Source organism: Emys orbicularis, chromosome 15 (genome assembly GCF_028017835.1).
Source record: "Emys orbicularis isolate rEmyOrb1 chromosome 15, rEmyOrb1.hap1, whole genome shotgun sequence".
NCBI lineage: Eukaryota > Metazoa > Chordata > Testudines > Emydidae > Emys > Emys orbicularis.
Window position 1 is genome coordinate 10532692 of NC_088697.1, and position 15401 is coordinate 10548092.

Below are 15401 nucleotides of genomic sequence, written 5' to 3' on the forward strand. Positions count from 1 at the left end.
GGGTTTTTAAGCTGCAAGCCAGGGCAGCTGGCCCCTTAAGAATCTCTGAAACCAGCTTAAATCATCTAGGGTGAGAATTTGCTACTCATATCCAATCACTTTAGTATATTAAGTTTAAATTGTGTTTTTATTTGCTAGGTCATCTGCTTTGATCCATTTGCTATCTCTTATACTGTGGAAGAAAAACGCGTTTTCTTCCACACCACTTAAAATCTATCTTCTATAGTTAATAAACTTGTTTTTGTTTGTCTAAAACCAGTGCGTGGAAGTCATAACTTGGGGCAGAAAGCTGTTGTATATTCCCTTTCCGCATTGAGGGAGGAGGCGAATTTCATGAGCTTACACTGTACAGTTCTCTGTGCAGCGCAAGGCGGTATAATTTTGGGTTTACCCTCCGGGGGGTGGTGCCTTAGGAAATGGGAGGTGCCTTAGCTGTGCCTTCCCAGGCAGGGACCAGTTAAAGAACCCGTGTGTACGTAGCTGCAGCTGGGTGTGTCCCTACCTGTATGTGCGCTGGTGGAAGTGCATTGTGAAGCCTGGAGGGGTTGGCAGCTTGTCACAGCTGTACAGTGTGAGTGGAAACCCAGGCTGGTGGGCCAGGGGGTCTCAGTGGTGACCCAGTTCCAGGCAGCACCCCAGGGGGGAAGCCATCACAGTGGCGCAATTGAGCAGGATCATATGCTCAGCGTGTTGCTCTGAGATGGGGTTTCCAAACTTTATGAGACAAGGGCCATATTAGATTTTTGAAGGGGCTTCGCGGGCCGAAGCAACTGTGAAAGAAATTAAATGTATGCAAATATATGCAAAATCATTTAAAAAACAACACTACTGTGTCAGTGTTGCATTAAATTCTAAATCAGGTATAAAAGTTAATCGATGCAGGTACTGTGAAATCACACAAAATATTTGTCAATACATTAAAAATCATTCCCTTTTTTTTATTTTTATTTTTTTTAAAAACTCACATTTGTCTCATACAAATACTGTTTGGTTCTATTAGTGCTGTAGTTAAAATTTAACCATTATGAAATTGTTAATTTCCATCTTCTTTACTCCATTTATTTGAGATGTAATTAAGCATCTGGCTTCTATTTTTACTCTAAGGCAGGGGTCCGTGCCTGCTCGGCTGCAGCAATGACTCTCCCCTAAGTTGGCTCCCCTTTTGGGGGGACACTGGCTCCCGGGGGCACTCACCCCTCCACACAGCTCAGCTGAGCTACCCCCCCCCCTGCGTGAGCCGGCAGCCCCTCCCCCTGCCTGCTCGGCGTGCCTACTCAGCTGTTCGCTTCTCCCCTGTTGGTTGGAGGGCCGGACAAATGGAAGCCCTGGGCTGGATTCGGCCCGTGGGCCGTAGTTTGGACACCCCTGCTCTGAGACACTGGTGGTGATTTTATGTGAGTTTTAAATGTAGTGGCTGAAGATCAGTCAAAGAAGTTACCAGTTATTTTCTGTTCGCTTATTTCGGGCAAGGGAAGTCGGGAGAGAAAAACAGGAAAATGCATGAAAGTGAAACTAGTAAGAAGCTGGAGCTGTGCAGATTGCAGGCAGAAGAGAAGGGAAAAGAACACAGAAGACATATGGCATTACAGCGACGGCAGATTGAAGCAGAGAATGCAGACAAGAAGCTGCGCACCAAAGGGTCCTGGAACTCCAAGGTAAAGAAATGGAGGGGAAGGAACAAGAAAGGAAACACAAACCAGACTTGATATAGAGGTGGAACCAGAACCCCCTCTTTCGCCTCCCGCTCCAGGGAGTCCCACCTCCAAAAATCAGTGCTGAGTGAATCAGGTTTGAAAGGATCAGAGGAGACTGTGATGGGAGAATCTCTTGTCCTAATTCTGTCATCAGATGTAACCGGCTCTGAAATTTCACTTGACACTTTCGTTTTCATGTAGTCTACCTCTCTGCAATGTGGGTTTCTCTCTTTCCCGAAGGCTGTTTGGTCACCCAATTGGAGATCTGTTTATTTGGACAGGCTGGAGCTCAGATTTATTGGAGACGTTGAGACAAATGACCATTTGCTAAAGTCATCATTTCTCACTTTACCTTTGCTTTTTCCCCACCCCTCCATGATGACGTGGAGAAAGTTCAAGTGCAGTTCTGTCAACAGGACAGAACTCTCTGTGACAATGCGGTTCTGGCGGAACCCAACTGAGAGTGCCAACTCAGGACAAATTGCTCAAACAGGGCAGTTACAGCCCAAGGCTGGCGTTTTTCCACCTCTAAGGCAAACCAAACCAGCCAGACTAAGAGGACTTCGGTCTCACCCCACTGGCTAACCGCAAGTCTCACAAGCAATCTCCTTAGGCACTCCAGTTTCCCAGTATTACCACCAGTGCCACTCGTTATGGGGACAAATGGTTATGAAAACCAATACCCCAGTAAAAGAAAAAGGTTCTCCTGATCCCAAAGGACCAAGCCCCAGACCCAGGTCAATATACAAATCAGATCTTACCCACAAATCACGCTGTTGCCAATCCTTTAGAATCTAAAATCTAAAGGTTTATTCATAAAAGGAAAAAGATAGAGATGAGAGCTAGAATTGGTTAAGTGGAATCAATTACATACAGTAATGGCAAAGTTCATGGCAAAGTTCTTGGTTCAGGCTTGCAGCAGCGATAGAATAAACTGCAGGTTCAAATCAAGTCTCTGGAATACATCCCCCGCTGGGATGGGTCCTCAGTCCTTTGTTCAAAGCTTCAGCTTGTAGCAAAGTTCCTCCAGAGGTAAGAAGCAGGATTGAAGACAAGATGGAGATGAGGCATCAGCCTTATATAGTCTTTTCCAGGTGTAAGAACACCTCTTTGTTCTTACTGTGGAAAATTACAGCAAAATGGAGTCTGGAGTCACATGGGCCACTCCCTGCATACTTTGCTGAGTCTCAAGGCATATTTGCCTTCTCTCAATGGGTCCATTGTATAGCTGATGGTCCTTAATGGGCCATCAAGCAGGCTAGGCAGAGCTAACACCAGTTTGTCTGGGATGTCACCCAGCAGCATAGCATAAGTTTGAAATACAGACAGTATAGAGCCAATATTCATAACGTCAACTACAAAATTGATACACACATATAGACAGCCTAATCATAACCAGTAAATCATAACCTTGTCTTAGACACCCCATTTGACCCCCTTTATACAAGATTTGCGTGCCACTACAGGACCTTGGTTGCAACAATGATTTATATGGTCCCAGATTATATCAATAACGTCACACTCTCCAATTTACTGGACATGCTAACAAAGAAGCAGCAGTGATTTCAAATCTCTACTCGAAAATGGTGAACACCACCAGACCCAAACTGTGCAACTAACTGAAGGAAGTGCAGATGATCACAGTGGAGTTCAATTGTTTAAGTCCATGGTTCTCAAACTTCATTGCACCGTGATGGCCTTCTGACAACAAAAATTACTACACGACCCCTGCCCCCCCCTCCGCGGAAGCCAAAGTCAGAGAGCATCAGCCCCAGGCAGCAGGGTAGTAGCCTGAGCTCCGTCCTGCAGGGGAGATGAAGCTGCAATCCGAGTCCTCCCGGGGTTTGGGAAAGGGTTTTACTTCAGAGAAGTGTACATTTACTCTACTCTAAGCAAGGCCAAGGATTGGGAAAGAAGTGGGTTAGAAATAGTACACACCCAGTTCTTGGTTTTCACCCCAGTAAAGGACGCTAAGGTGACCAACGGCCCAAGGAAAATTGTAGAACACGACTCCCTAATTCAGTGTCACTGATTACAGTTGCAGAGGATGCCATGGGAACAACCATCCTTCATTCTTTGGAGCCAAAGTTTCATGAGGCAACGAGAGAGAGAGATTCCTTCAGGGGATATTCCTTCCCCGTGAATCCCAAACTGGCTGGCGGATTGGGTAACAAGGACTACCATGCTGTGGTAATGATGGTAACCAATGAGGGAATAAACATGTTGGGCTCCAATTGCAGACTGCGGGGTACACGAATGTTAGAGTTCTGATTCTATGGATTTGCATCTTAGGGCTCGTCTACATTTAAAGTGCTGCATCAGCACAGCTGCACCAGTGGAACTGCGCTGCTCTAGCGCTTGAATGAAGAAGCTCTAAGGAGAAGGGAGAGAGGTCTCCAGTCAGCTTAGGTAATCCACCGCCCCGAGAGGCGGTAGCTTTGTCAGCAGGAGCAGCTCTCCCACTGATATGGCCCTGTGTACGGGGGGGGGAGGGGTAATACTCTGTACCTTAAAGCACCCTGGAATCCCCATATTCACCACTGTCATATGATGGACATGTTTTGTACAATTCAGGCCTTGTGAAGTAGCATTTTAAGTCTTGGTCTGTTGAACCTTAATACCTTGTTGAATTGTAGGTACAATCCTTGTATGTGAAGTTGTGAAGTACTGCTCTATGTGTTACTGAAATACGTTGTGAGGTTGGGAAATGCCCAGAGCCAGCCTTTCCATTGCAACAAGGGAGAAGCTATCGCTGGCCAGACTGGCGTTGATGGCTTATCAAGAAAAATCCACTCTCCCAGAGGCTCCTTAGAGAGGGCACATACGTATGGGGACAGCCTAACCAATGTCACAGCAAGGCTCTTTCTACCAGCTGGAAGTATAAAAAAGGGAAAATGACATCATCACTTGGCTTCTTCCCCCCACCCCCTCTCACCACCTGGAAGATTGTGTGGAGGACAAAGACTTTGAACTAGGGAGATTGGGCCCAGGCTGGAAGGGAGTTCAGGCTGAGTATTGAGAACTGTGAGCTGCCTGTAACGTCCATTAGGGTGAGAGACTGTTTGAGTCAAATCTTGCTAAGTCTGTTAAAGTTAGAATTTAGACTGTGTTTCTAGTTTTATTTGGTAGGTAACCAATTTTTATCTCTATTCATGCTACTTATAGTCACTTCAAATCTGTCTGTAGTTAATAAATCTGTTTTATATTTTACCTAAACCAGTGTGGTTTTGATTGAAGTGCTTGGGGAATCTCTGCTCAGGTTACAAAGGCTGGTGCATGTCCACGTTCCTTTGAAGAAATGGCAAATTCATGAACTTGCACTGTCCAAGGGAGTCTTGAGTATGTTTCTGGGGTGTAAGGCTGGGGCCTGGGGTGATTGGCTGGTGCCTCCCTGTATTTTTCATGAGTGGCTCGGGGAGCATTCATGCAATTTAGCTGGGTGTGGGGCTCCACATGCTAATGGCTGAGTGATCACAGCGCCTGGCGGGGTTTGCTGCTTGTCGCTGGCTTAGTTTTGTGAGAGACAACCCAGGCAGGAGAGTGAAGGAGGCACAGCGGTCCCACAGTGCCAGGCTGTACTGTCACACCCCAATGGCCCCCTCCTTCAGGCAGCTCGTGGGGAAGGCAGATCAGCATTGTATGTGGCTAATGCTGTTGCAAGCATCGCAGGGCATTTTGGGGAGGGTCAAAGGTGTGTGAGTGGAGAGTGGAAGATTCCTTTGCAGAGGCCGAGGGGGGGGGAGAAAGAAGAATGGGTTAACTCAACACTGTAGCTAGCGCGAGAACAGTGAGAGCAACAGCAGAGGCCGACAGAAGGGAAAACAGTCTCCGGAGCCAGGATGTTTTTGTTACCCGAAATTGGGCCAGCTAGTAAGCTTAGGGAGGACTAATGACCCACCAGAGTTTGGCAGAAAGCAGCACGTTTATTATACTCAGCTAAGCTCAAAAAAAAGGGGAGGGGTCACACACACACTCACATACTCACGCTCCCAGGACAGGCACGGCACTGGAGATGTCAGGATCCTTCAAGGTAAATGTCCCACTGCGCAGCGATGGACGGTGCGATGAAGGTAAGTCTTCCCGAGGCACGATGGAATGCAACGTGGCGAACCACTGGCCAGGCGGTCCGGGCGAAGGGCCTTCACGGGAGGTACAAGCTTGTGAGTGCACTCCTGAGTACGTGGCCCCTTCCCCTTTTAAGGACCTGCTCCTCATGGCCTGCGACTAGAGATGACTTGGCTGCGTCTGGTTTGTCATACGCCACCTCGGCCAGTGTCCATGCAGTGTCCATGCATTGGGTGTGTGAGCGCTGCCTAATTAGAGTCCCAGACACCTTGTCTACCTGGGAGCTCTTCTGATCTTCCAGCTGTTCAACCAGCCCATTCATCCCACAAGCATTCCAGGAAGGTGGGGGAGGGGGAAAGCCACTTCACAGGTATTCAGAGAGGGAGAGGAGACAAAAGGGTGGGGGAAGTGTAACAGACCTTTTGAGCATATAGGTTACACATAGGATACAGATCACTGGTGCTCCTACAACAGTTTTGGGAAACAGGGAAGGCCACAGCAAGCCTGTTTGGACTGGCACAAAGAGCACCACGAACAAAGGTCCCTGAAGGAGACGCCCCCCAAAGGAACCCAGGACTTAAAACCCGCCTGAGCGCTGGAGCAAATCAGAGACCACAGCGGATTCTTGGATGGCCTGCGCCCAGGACAGCACTCCCGTCCACCCCACCCCCCTTCTTCATCTTACGTTACACCCAGGCCTGGCCAGCTTTGGGTCGGGCGTATGTGAGTATGAAAGTGGGCTGGGGCTTGGGGCACTAACGCTTTTCTTCCTTCCCTTGAGTGACGTGGAAGCATTTCCAGCACTCACCGCGCTTATTTTATTATTTTATCAATAAAGCTTTAAAATTGAGACACTTGGTGTGCCTCATCATCTACTGCCAAAAAGATCCTGTGGCCACGGCCTGATCAACTGTGGTCCCAGGCAGATTGGTAACGAAAATCTGTCACAGTTTTGGTGGAGAATTGCGGAGGGGGAGCCCTGTGGCACGCACCAACTGTTCTGCCGTTGGTATTTCATGTTTACTTCGCACGGCACTGTTGGTATTGCGTGTTGAGGATTTTATGATAAAGGTGGTGCCCACCCTCAGCCATAGTAGGACTGAGAACCGGAGAGAGGTTTAGAGTTCCTCTCTCCACCCCAGTCAGCGGGGGAAGGGTGCAGGTGGGTTGGATCTGTCTACTGAGTATAAAAAGCAGAAGGGCAAAACCCTAGGGGCAGCTGTGGGATTAATTTGGACTGCAGCAGCCATGTGGTATCAAATGCTGTCGGGACAGACAGAGGAGTTGAGGAGAAGGGAAAAGGTGTGTGCCCGACAGCTGGTGGAAATTAAACAACTGAAAGCGCAGATCACTAACCAGGTGGCAACCCAGGGCTATGCCCAGGACAAGTTGCAGACCTTGAGACAGGACTTCCAGGCGGAAAAGGCAGAATGCACCCGCCTGGAAGCACTGGCTAAGCAGGTACCAGTCCTTCAGGGACTTGTCAAAGACTTGACCATCAGTGCCCAGCATACACCGCAACGGCAGTGTGCTCGCCATGAAAAGGAACTGGAACAGTTAAAACATCGATTGGCCATGTGTTTGGGGGACGATTCGGGTGACCCTTGTTTAATCTCTCCCTTTTGTGAGGATCCTCAATTTTGGGCGGAAACTTGTTGTCTAGTGGCCCTCGTTAAGACTGAGGAGAGGTCCAGGGGGTGAAGGGGGGAGAAGGTCGTATGTACGGCACCCCCAACTACGAGGGGTGATTATGAAAAGGAAAGGGACCAGGAGGGGTGGGGGCTAGTTAAGGAGCCCACCCTCCTTGCTGAATTGGTAGTGGAACAAAGCCTGTGCCCATGGAAAGAAACGGTTCAACGAGAAAAACAGGATCGGGCCCAGACAAGCAGGCAGGCAACAGATAAAGAAATTGGAAAACAGCCTTGAGGACATAGTGGCAGGAGTGATAAAAGGAATAAGTGCCGACATGGGGAATTTAAATCCCTGAAATAGTACTTGGAATGGTAAAATCTGAGTGGAGTAAGGTGTCATTTTGGGAGATAAGCAAGTGATTTCAGGAAAGAGAGTGAGAAGTTACCTCTGCAGAGGCTGCAGAGAATTAATCAGTTGAACATTGTAAAAGTGTTAGAGAAGAAGAACATTCTTGGTTTCTTTGCAGCAATTCTGAAGGGAAAATGGGCCTTTTCCAGAGGAATATCTGTAACTAATCCAGGAAAAGAGACTGTTCAATTGAAATCATCTGACTATAGACAATTTAGTCAGATCTGCTAAAAGAACATAAGGGGCGTCTATTGGAACTTAACTGCCCCTAAGTGGATACAAATGTAATCTATGTACAGCTGTGTACAAATTAAAGCAGTGTAAGGGGTGTTAAGAAAAAGAACTAAATGAACTGGTTTTGTTTAAATAATACCACTAAAATCCATTTGACTCTTCCATTCAAAGTTGCAAACACTTGCCAGACACAGGTAATCAGTGTTGTTTAACTTTGGTATTTAGCATTTAACCCTGAAGGTAACTCAACGCTTTACAAAATTTAAAATGTTTTTAAATAAAGACCAAAATCGTGGCTGCAGCAGGGCAGTCAAAGCCAGGAGAATGGGAAAGATTTTAAATCTATTTTTTGGTAACAAAATAGCAAATAAGAGCTGTAGTAAAAGAGAGAAAGACCGTGCCCCACACTGAGCCTTAAGGTGGCTCTGTGTAATCAAACGGTCACTTTGCCAAAGGGAGCCACAATAGGTTGTGTTTTCCTTTTCAAATCACTGTGTGTTTTGGAAGCAGGAGTTAAAAGTTAAAAGTAATCAAAACTCTGGTGAAAGTTGATTGTGTCCCTTTTAAGACAACAAGGAGTCTGGTGGCATCTTAAAGACTAACAGATTTATTAGTCTTTAAGGTGCCAGCAGACTCCTTGTTGTTTTTGTAGATACAGACTAACACAGCTACCCCCTGATACTTGACACCTTTTAAGACAGAGTCTCTGAGCTGCTAATGGCTTTGGATCCAAATGCAAGCTAGAAAGCGTCTGTGTTAATGCAAATTACCTACCTGATAAAGGTAGAAGCCATTGAAACCTGGCCTGCCTATAGAACAAAAACACAGGAAAGTATGGGGGTAATTCCTCTGTTTTGCCTGCTATCAGCAAGGGTATTGGTAAAGAAAGGAATATTTTAAGCAATAATCTGCCACCCCCAAAGGGGTAGAAACATGTTCTTTTCGTCTTTCAGAAAAACAGGAAAAGCTGATACCAGTTGAAGAGCAACCCAAAATACCATGAATCTACTGTCACAATAGAAATTGTGTTTTGTTTTCTATGTTTTGTCTCGTGTTGTTTGTCTCGTTGCTAGCACTGTTGTGTAGTAAATGCTGCAGGGAAACATTTCTTCTTTGGGAGAAATTGGTTTTGGAGCAGGAATTCTAAATACTGTAGACTTGAAGGTAATTAAGAATAAATTAAGCTCTCTGTCCCAGCTACAGGACAGCCTACTACAGAAACAAATGGAAATGAAAAACCATACTGCTATAGCTATGGGATGTACTGAAATGCAGATACTTACTTTGTCCACCTTGGAACACAAAATGTTTTGGGTAATATTAGGAAACACTAAGGTTTTGATACACTCGCTAAAGCAAAGAAAAAGATCACTGTTTGATACTTATCAGTACGAATGGATGCAGTATGTTTCTAGCATAGTAAGGCCAGAACTTTTAATTGGGGAAATTGTTGTTAAAATTTCACACCAACAGGCTCTGGAAGCAAAGATATGGAAAGTTAGCCCACTCCCCATATTACACATGGGATCCTTCTGGCTACCCCAGACCTCGAGCCAGTGGGCTGTGGGGGGGCGGGGGGAGGAAGGGAAGCTATTGGACACCAGAGGTTGTACCGAGTGGACTCCTCAAAAGTGGGTGTGCTTATCCTGGCCTGTTGCTCCAGAGCCCTGTAGTAAAGACATTTTACTAGGATCCTGTATGTGGGATGAATTGGATAATGAGATCAAAGTACTGTATAATGGGCAATGGGTATGTGTTAATTCCTGGGAAGAAGTGTTTTGGGAGGATGGAAGTGTTAACAACCCGCTAGTAGGCAAATGTAATGTAAGCACTGTGTTTACCAATAATCACATTTATTGTTTGCCACAACCAAAAAGTCTCAGCTTTGCCCAGTTGGGGAAGGAGCGATGTGAAACCCGTGAAGCCGTAGAGACCACTTTAGATAAGGAAAAGGCCAAGCGTAAGGGAATCGTCAGTAAAGACGTCTGGGTATGGCAAATTGGAGACAAGGTAATGTTGCAAAAGCTGGGGAAGGTGGCTCATACTCTGGACGCCAAATGGGTGGGTCTGTACTCCATTGTGAATCACATCTCCCCAGTAGCGTACGAGCTTCAGCTACCCAGTAAATTAAAATGGGCACATGCCAATCAGCTCAAAATACATGTTTCTTCCTAAATTTTTGGTCATGGCATCGTGGGCCTCAGTTGTGGACCAGCCACCTGCCTGGACCATCTGGGTTTCTAGCTATCCATGAAATTATCTGGCTAATTATAATTTTGAAAAGGGAGAATACCTCCAAAGGCTCTCCCTGGCTCGAGCTGCTGATGGGGCCCAAGCCACACTGTGGCGCAAGGCTGGAGGGGAGGTGCCTTGGAGACAGTGCATAGTTCGGATAGACACAGCAGGGCCACAGCAAAATACCTGGTAGGTGGCCCTGAACCTCCCCTGGATCCCATTGGGACAAACCCTGCTCCTCCTGTGGTGGCCTGGAGCGGAATGGGAAGCCCTTTGGTGAGTGATAGCGATCCCTGAATGCAGTATTGTTGTTGTAACCTCCTAAACCAAGCAAACGACATCCACGACAAAAGCCAGGGAGAGCTGTAACGGGACAACTAATCATTTAGGGAGTTTTCATCTGTGCCTCAGCTGGTGCATTTGTGTTGTTCTTTTTCTTTCCCTCTTGCTTTGTTAACAGGACAGAGCAGTAATAGCGAGAGCCCAGGGACACCCCGAATGGGAGTGGTGGGACCGCTCTTGCTGCTTCAAGCCTGCAAAATTCTTCAGGGCAAGGTCATGTATGTATGATGACACATGTCTATGGGAATCCTCGAGTCGCCATTGTTTTTGTCCTCCTTTGTTAATTTTACCAGTGTCCAAAATTGGCCCTGGTAAAAGAAAAGGTCAATTATCCATTGGCGGGGGGAAGGGAGGACAATTGTGGTTTAGCATCCTAGGAAGGTGGCATCACCTATTATCTGGGATTGGGTGGTCCATCGCGACGTGTGGAAGATGGCTCCCCCCAATAACACAGCTAAGTGGTATGTGCTGATTACATCCTCTAGCAGCACATATGGATTGCAGAGGGCGACATATGGATTGGCAGCTGTGGCCTATGCAGCCCCCTCAAATGGTGTATAAAGAGAGGGCGGTGCCAGGCCGCTTTTATGAGCTTGGTCGACACATCTGTTGGGAAGGGGAGACATCGGGATATGCCCCCACTGCAGCACATCTTTTTACCAATATTGGCTGGTGTATGCAATTGTTGCTGGCCTAACAATTTTGTGCATTCTGTATTGCTGTTGATGTAGAAGGCCAACAATAACCCTTGCCACCATATCAGAGGGAGGATGGAAGCCTAAGTGGTGACCCCTCCCAACAAAATGTTGATTTGGGGTCAAGGGGGGGAATGTCACACCACAATGGCCCCCTTGCTCAGGGAGCTCCCGGGGAAGGCAGATCAGCATTGTATGTGGCTAATGCTGTTGCAAGCATCGCAAAGCATTTTGGGGAGGGTTAAAGGTGTGTGAGTTTAGAGTGGAAGTTTCCTTTGCAGAGGCTGAGGGGGGTGGAGAAAGAAGAACGGGTTAACTCAACACTGTAGCTAGCAAGCTCAGTCTGAAGATAAGAAGCTGACTCCCGTCCAAGGCCAGTTGCTGCATGCCAAGACAGAAGGGGGGAAGTCCAACCCCCACCCCCGACCAGCTGTGAGAAGAGAATGAAACGCAGAGTTGCAGAGATAACAATGAGAACAGTGCGAGCAATAGAAGGGAAAACAGTCTCCGGAGCTGTGATGTTTTGGGAAACAGGGAAGGCCACAGCAAGACGGCTTGGACTGGCACAAAGAGCACCACGAACAAAGGTCCCTGAAGGAGACGCCCCCCAAAGGAACCCAGGACTTAAAGCCCTCCTGAGCGCTGGAGCAAATCGGAGAGCACAGCGGATTCTTGGATGGCCTGGGCCGAGGACAGCACTCCCGTCCACCCCACCTCCCTTCTTCGTCTTACATTACACCCAGGCCTGGCCAGCTTTTGGGTCGGGCGCATGTGAGTATGAAAGTGGGTTGGGGCTTGGGGCACTAACGCTTTTCTTCCTTCCCTTGAGTGACGTGGAAGCATTTCCAGCACTCACCGCGCTTATTTTATTATTTTATCAATAAAGCTTTAAAATTTAGACACTTAGTGTGCCTCATCATCTCCTCCCAAAAACATCCCGTGGCCGCAGCCTGATCAACTGTGGTCCCAGGGGTGTGGATTTTTCAAACCCTGAACAATGTCGTTATACTGATATAGGACTGTAGTGTAGACTACACCTTAGATTTTCTGTTGTGTTTTATGCATTTGCATCACTTCTCCCCTACCACCTCCTCCTTTGACAGATTAAGAAGTGTGAAAAGACAAGAGGTGTTGTTTCTCATGATACAAATATTCTCACATAGGAGACCCCTTCCACCAACACACATGGCATAAGAGCCCAAAATAATACAGTTCTGGGGGTACATGTGGTACCATTGTAAAATTTTTTCCTAAATTAGCATCCTCATACCTTCCTTGGGGACCCAGTGGTAAGAGACATAGGACCAGCCTTGTCTCTGGCATGCCAAATGAGTCAAATGGTCCAGGTTCCTCAACGCTTGACATTGATGGTGAATAATAGAGCCGAAGGGTCAAATGTTGAGTGGCTAAGTTACCAGCTAAGAGACTAACGGCAGGTCTACACTAAGTCGACCTAAGTTACGTGACTCCAGCTATGTGAATAACGTAGCTGGAGTTGACATACCTTAGGTCGACTTACTGTGGTGTCTACACTGCGCTGGGTCGATGGGAGAAACTCTCCTGTCGACTTACCTTATGCTTCTCGTTCCGGTGCAGTACCGGAGTCCACAGGAGAGCGATTGGTGGTTGATTTAGTGGGTCTAGTGAACACCCGCTAAATCGACCCCCGGTGGATCAATCGCCGCAGCGTCGATCCACTGGTAAGTGGAGACAAGCCCTTAAAATATAAAGAAGATGAAAAAGCCAAGAGCTGGAAAAAGCCAGCGAGAGCTGCTTCCGCATGGTAGTTTGCCCTCTTCTGGGGTGTGAGCAATCTCCTGAATATTCATGCCAGTGCTCAACCTTCCATGCCTAAACCTAATTTCCTCACCCCCCCCCATAATATTGGGGTGCACTTATCCTATAGGCTAACACAGTCATACCTATTAATGCCAACAAGCTCGTTCTGGAAACCTGTTGCTCTAACCAGTTTCTGGTCGTTACGTCCATGTTCTTGTGGTGTACCTTGTGGTTACTGCTAAGTCCCAAATGTCTTAGGTAGACATGTTTAGTTCCCCAAAATCTAAAAGGGTAACTATTAGGCCATTTATCCATGCCAAAGGTCACAAGCCAAACTTATGCTAATTTACTTAAGCTAATGATACGAGATACAGGCCAGTTGGATCCTCACATTACAGCCAAACATAATAGAATAATCCAATACAAAAATATAAGCCAAATATAATAAAACAAACAGCAAACCAATAAATAAAGGCAGGATATCAAAGCAACCAGCAGGCCAGCCCTATGGGCTACACCACTGAAAAGGAAATTAAAGGTGAAGTTATGGGTTAAAGAGTAAGAGACTAATGTGATCACCTGAATTATATTGGAAAATTGAAAGTTGTCTTGGTTTTTGTTTTGTTTTCCTTGGGCCCTTGGTCACCTTAAGCTTCCTTTACTGGGGTGAAAACTAAGAACTGGGTGTGTACTATTTCTACCCTCCTTCTTTCCAAATCCTTGGCCTTGGCCAGGGTACATTTACATTTCTCTTTACCAAACCACTCAAAATCTCAGTATGTAAGTGAGGAACGGCTTCCCGAAATGTGCCCAGTTTTTCTTTAATTTGGTGGCACAGGTCCAGGCTAGGAATACAGGCCTGGATCAGAATCTCTCTTAGTTACCAGAACTGGAGTTTCTATTAAAAAATAGCTATTTTTCTTAAACTATTACATTTTCAACACTGATTTCATTTTATACACATTTGTAGCGCCTACAAAGGATGAATTCAACCAAAAAAACACTTTTATTTCCTCAACGGCTGCATCATAAAGGACAGCACTTCCCATACCACAGGATTAGCTAGGAGAGGTCTTCTGTAGGGCCTGGGTTACAAATGCTTTGGGAACCAAATACATGGGAATTTTGCCTAGTTCAAAATCACTTAGGGTGGAATGCCCTCCTCTAGCATTTGAGACAATATTGACTTAAACAATTGAACTACGCTGTGCTCATCTGCACTTCCTCCAGTTAGTTGGGGTTCTGCTGCTGTTCATCATTTCCGAGTGAAGATTTTAAATCACCGTTGTTTTTTTGTTAGCATGTCCAGTAAATTGGAGAGTTCTCCCCTGTTGACAGAACTGCACTTGAACTTTCTCCACGTCATCGTGGAGGGATGGGGGGAAAAGCAAAGCTAAAGTAAGAAACAATGACTTTAGCAAAATGGTCATTTGTCTCCAAGTCTCCAATAAGTCCGAGTTACATGCTGTCAAACTAAATTAATATTCAATTGGGCGACCAAACAGCCTTCAGGAAAGAGAGAAACCCACTGTGACGGGCTGCCCCACACTCTGAGTTGCCACCTGATATACTGGGATACCACTGAGCCCGCCTTTTCCACCAGCCTGGGCTCCCTTACACTGTCCTGCTGAGCCAGGCCCTCAAGCCTCCTCCAGCACACACAGGTAGGGGCACACCCAGCTGCAGAAAGACACTGAAATCAGCTCTGCACGGGAAGGCTTCAGCTAAGGAACTCAAGTGCACACCCCTCTCTGGAGTGCAAACCCCAAATCATATTGTCTTGCACTGTCCAGTGTAAGCTCATGAAATTTGATCCCTCCCGCAATGTGGAGGGAGATATGCACAGCTTTTTACACGCCCCAGCTATGAATTCCACAAACTGGTTTTAGAGTAAACAAAAACAACTTTATTAACTACAAAAGATAGATTTGGAGTGATTATAAGGGTTAGCAAACAGATCAAAGCAGATGACCCAGCAAATGAAACACACACACACAAGGTAAGCTTAATACTAAAGAAACTGGTTACAAGTAGGAATTTCTCACCCTAAACTTTGTTTTAGGCAGATTGCAGTTTCTTGAAGGCCAGCTGCTCTTGCTTGCAGCTTAAAACTCCAGGTATTTCTTTCACAGGCCAGACACCTTCCCAGCCTGGGCTCAGTCCTTCTCCCCCCTACCCCCTGGGTCTTTGTTTCTTAGATGTTTCCAGCAGTCACGCTGGGCGGGGAGTCAGTTTTAGCAATCTAACGTCCTCATAATGGGGGGAAAAACACCCCAAGTGGCTTTGCCAATAGATGGAAACTGGAATTCAAACGCCA

At 46.6% G+C, this 15401-nt stretch overlaps 1 pseudogene; it reads right to left on the reverse strand.

Moving 5' to 3' along the window:
- The window catches only part of LOC135889358 (zinc finger protein 850-like), a 473854-nt pseudogene that overhangs the window by 412743 nt on the left and 45710 nt on the right, over window positions 1-15401 (reverse strand).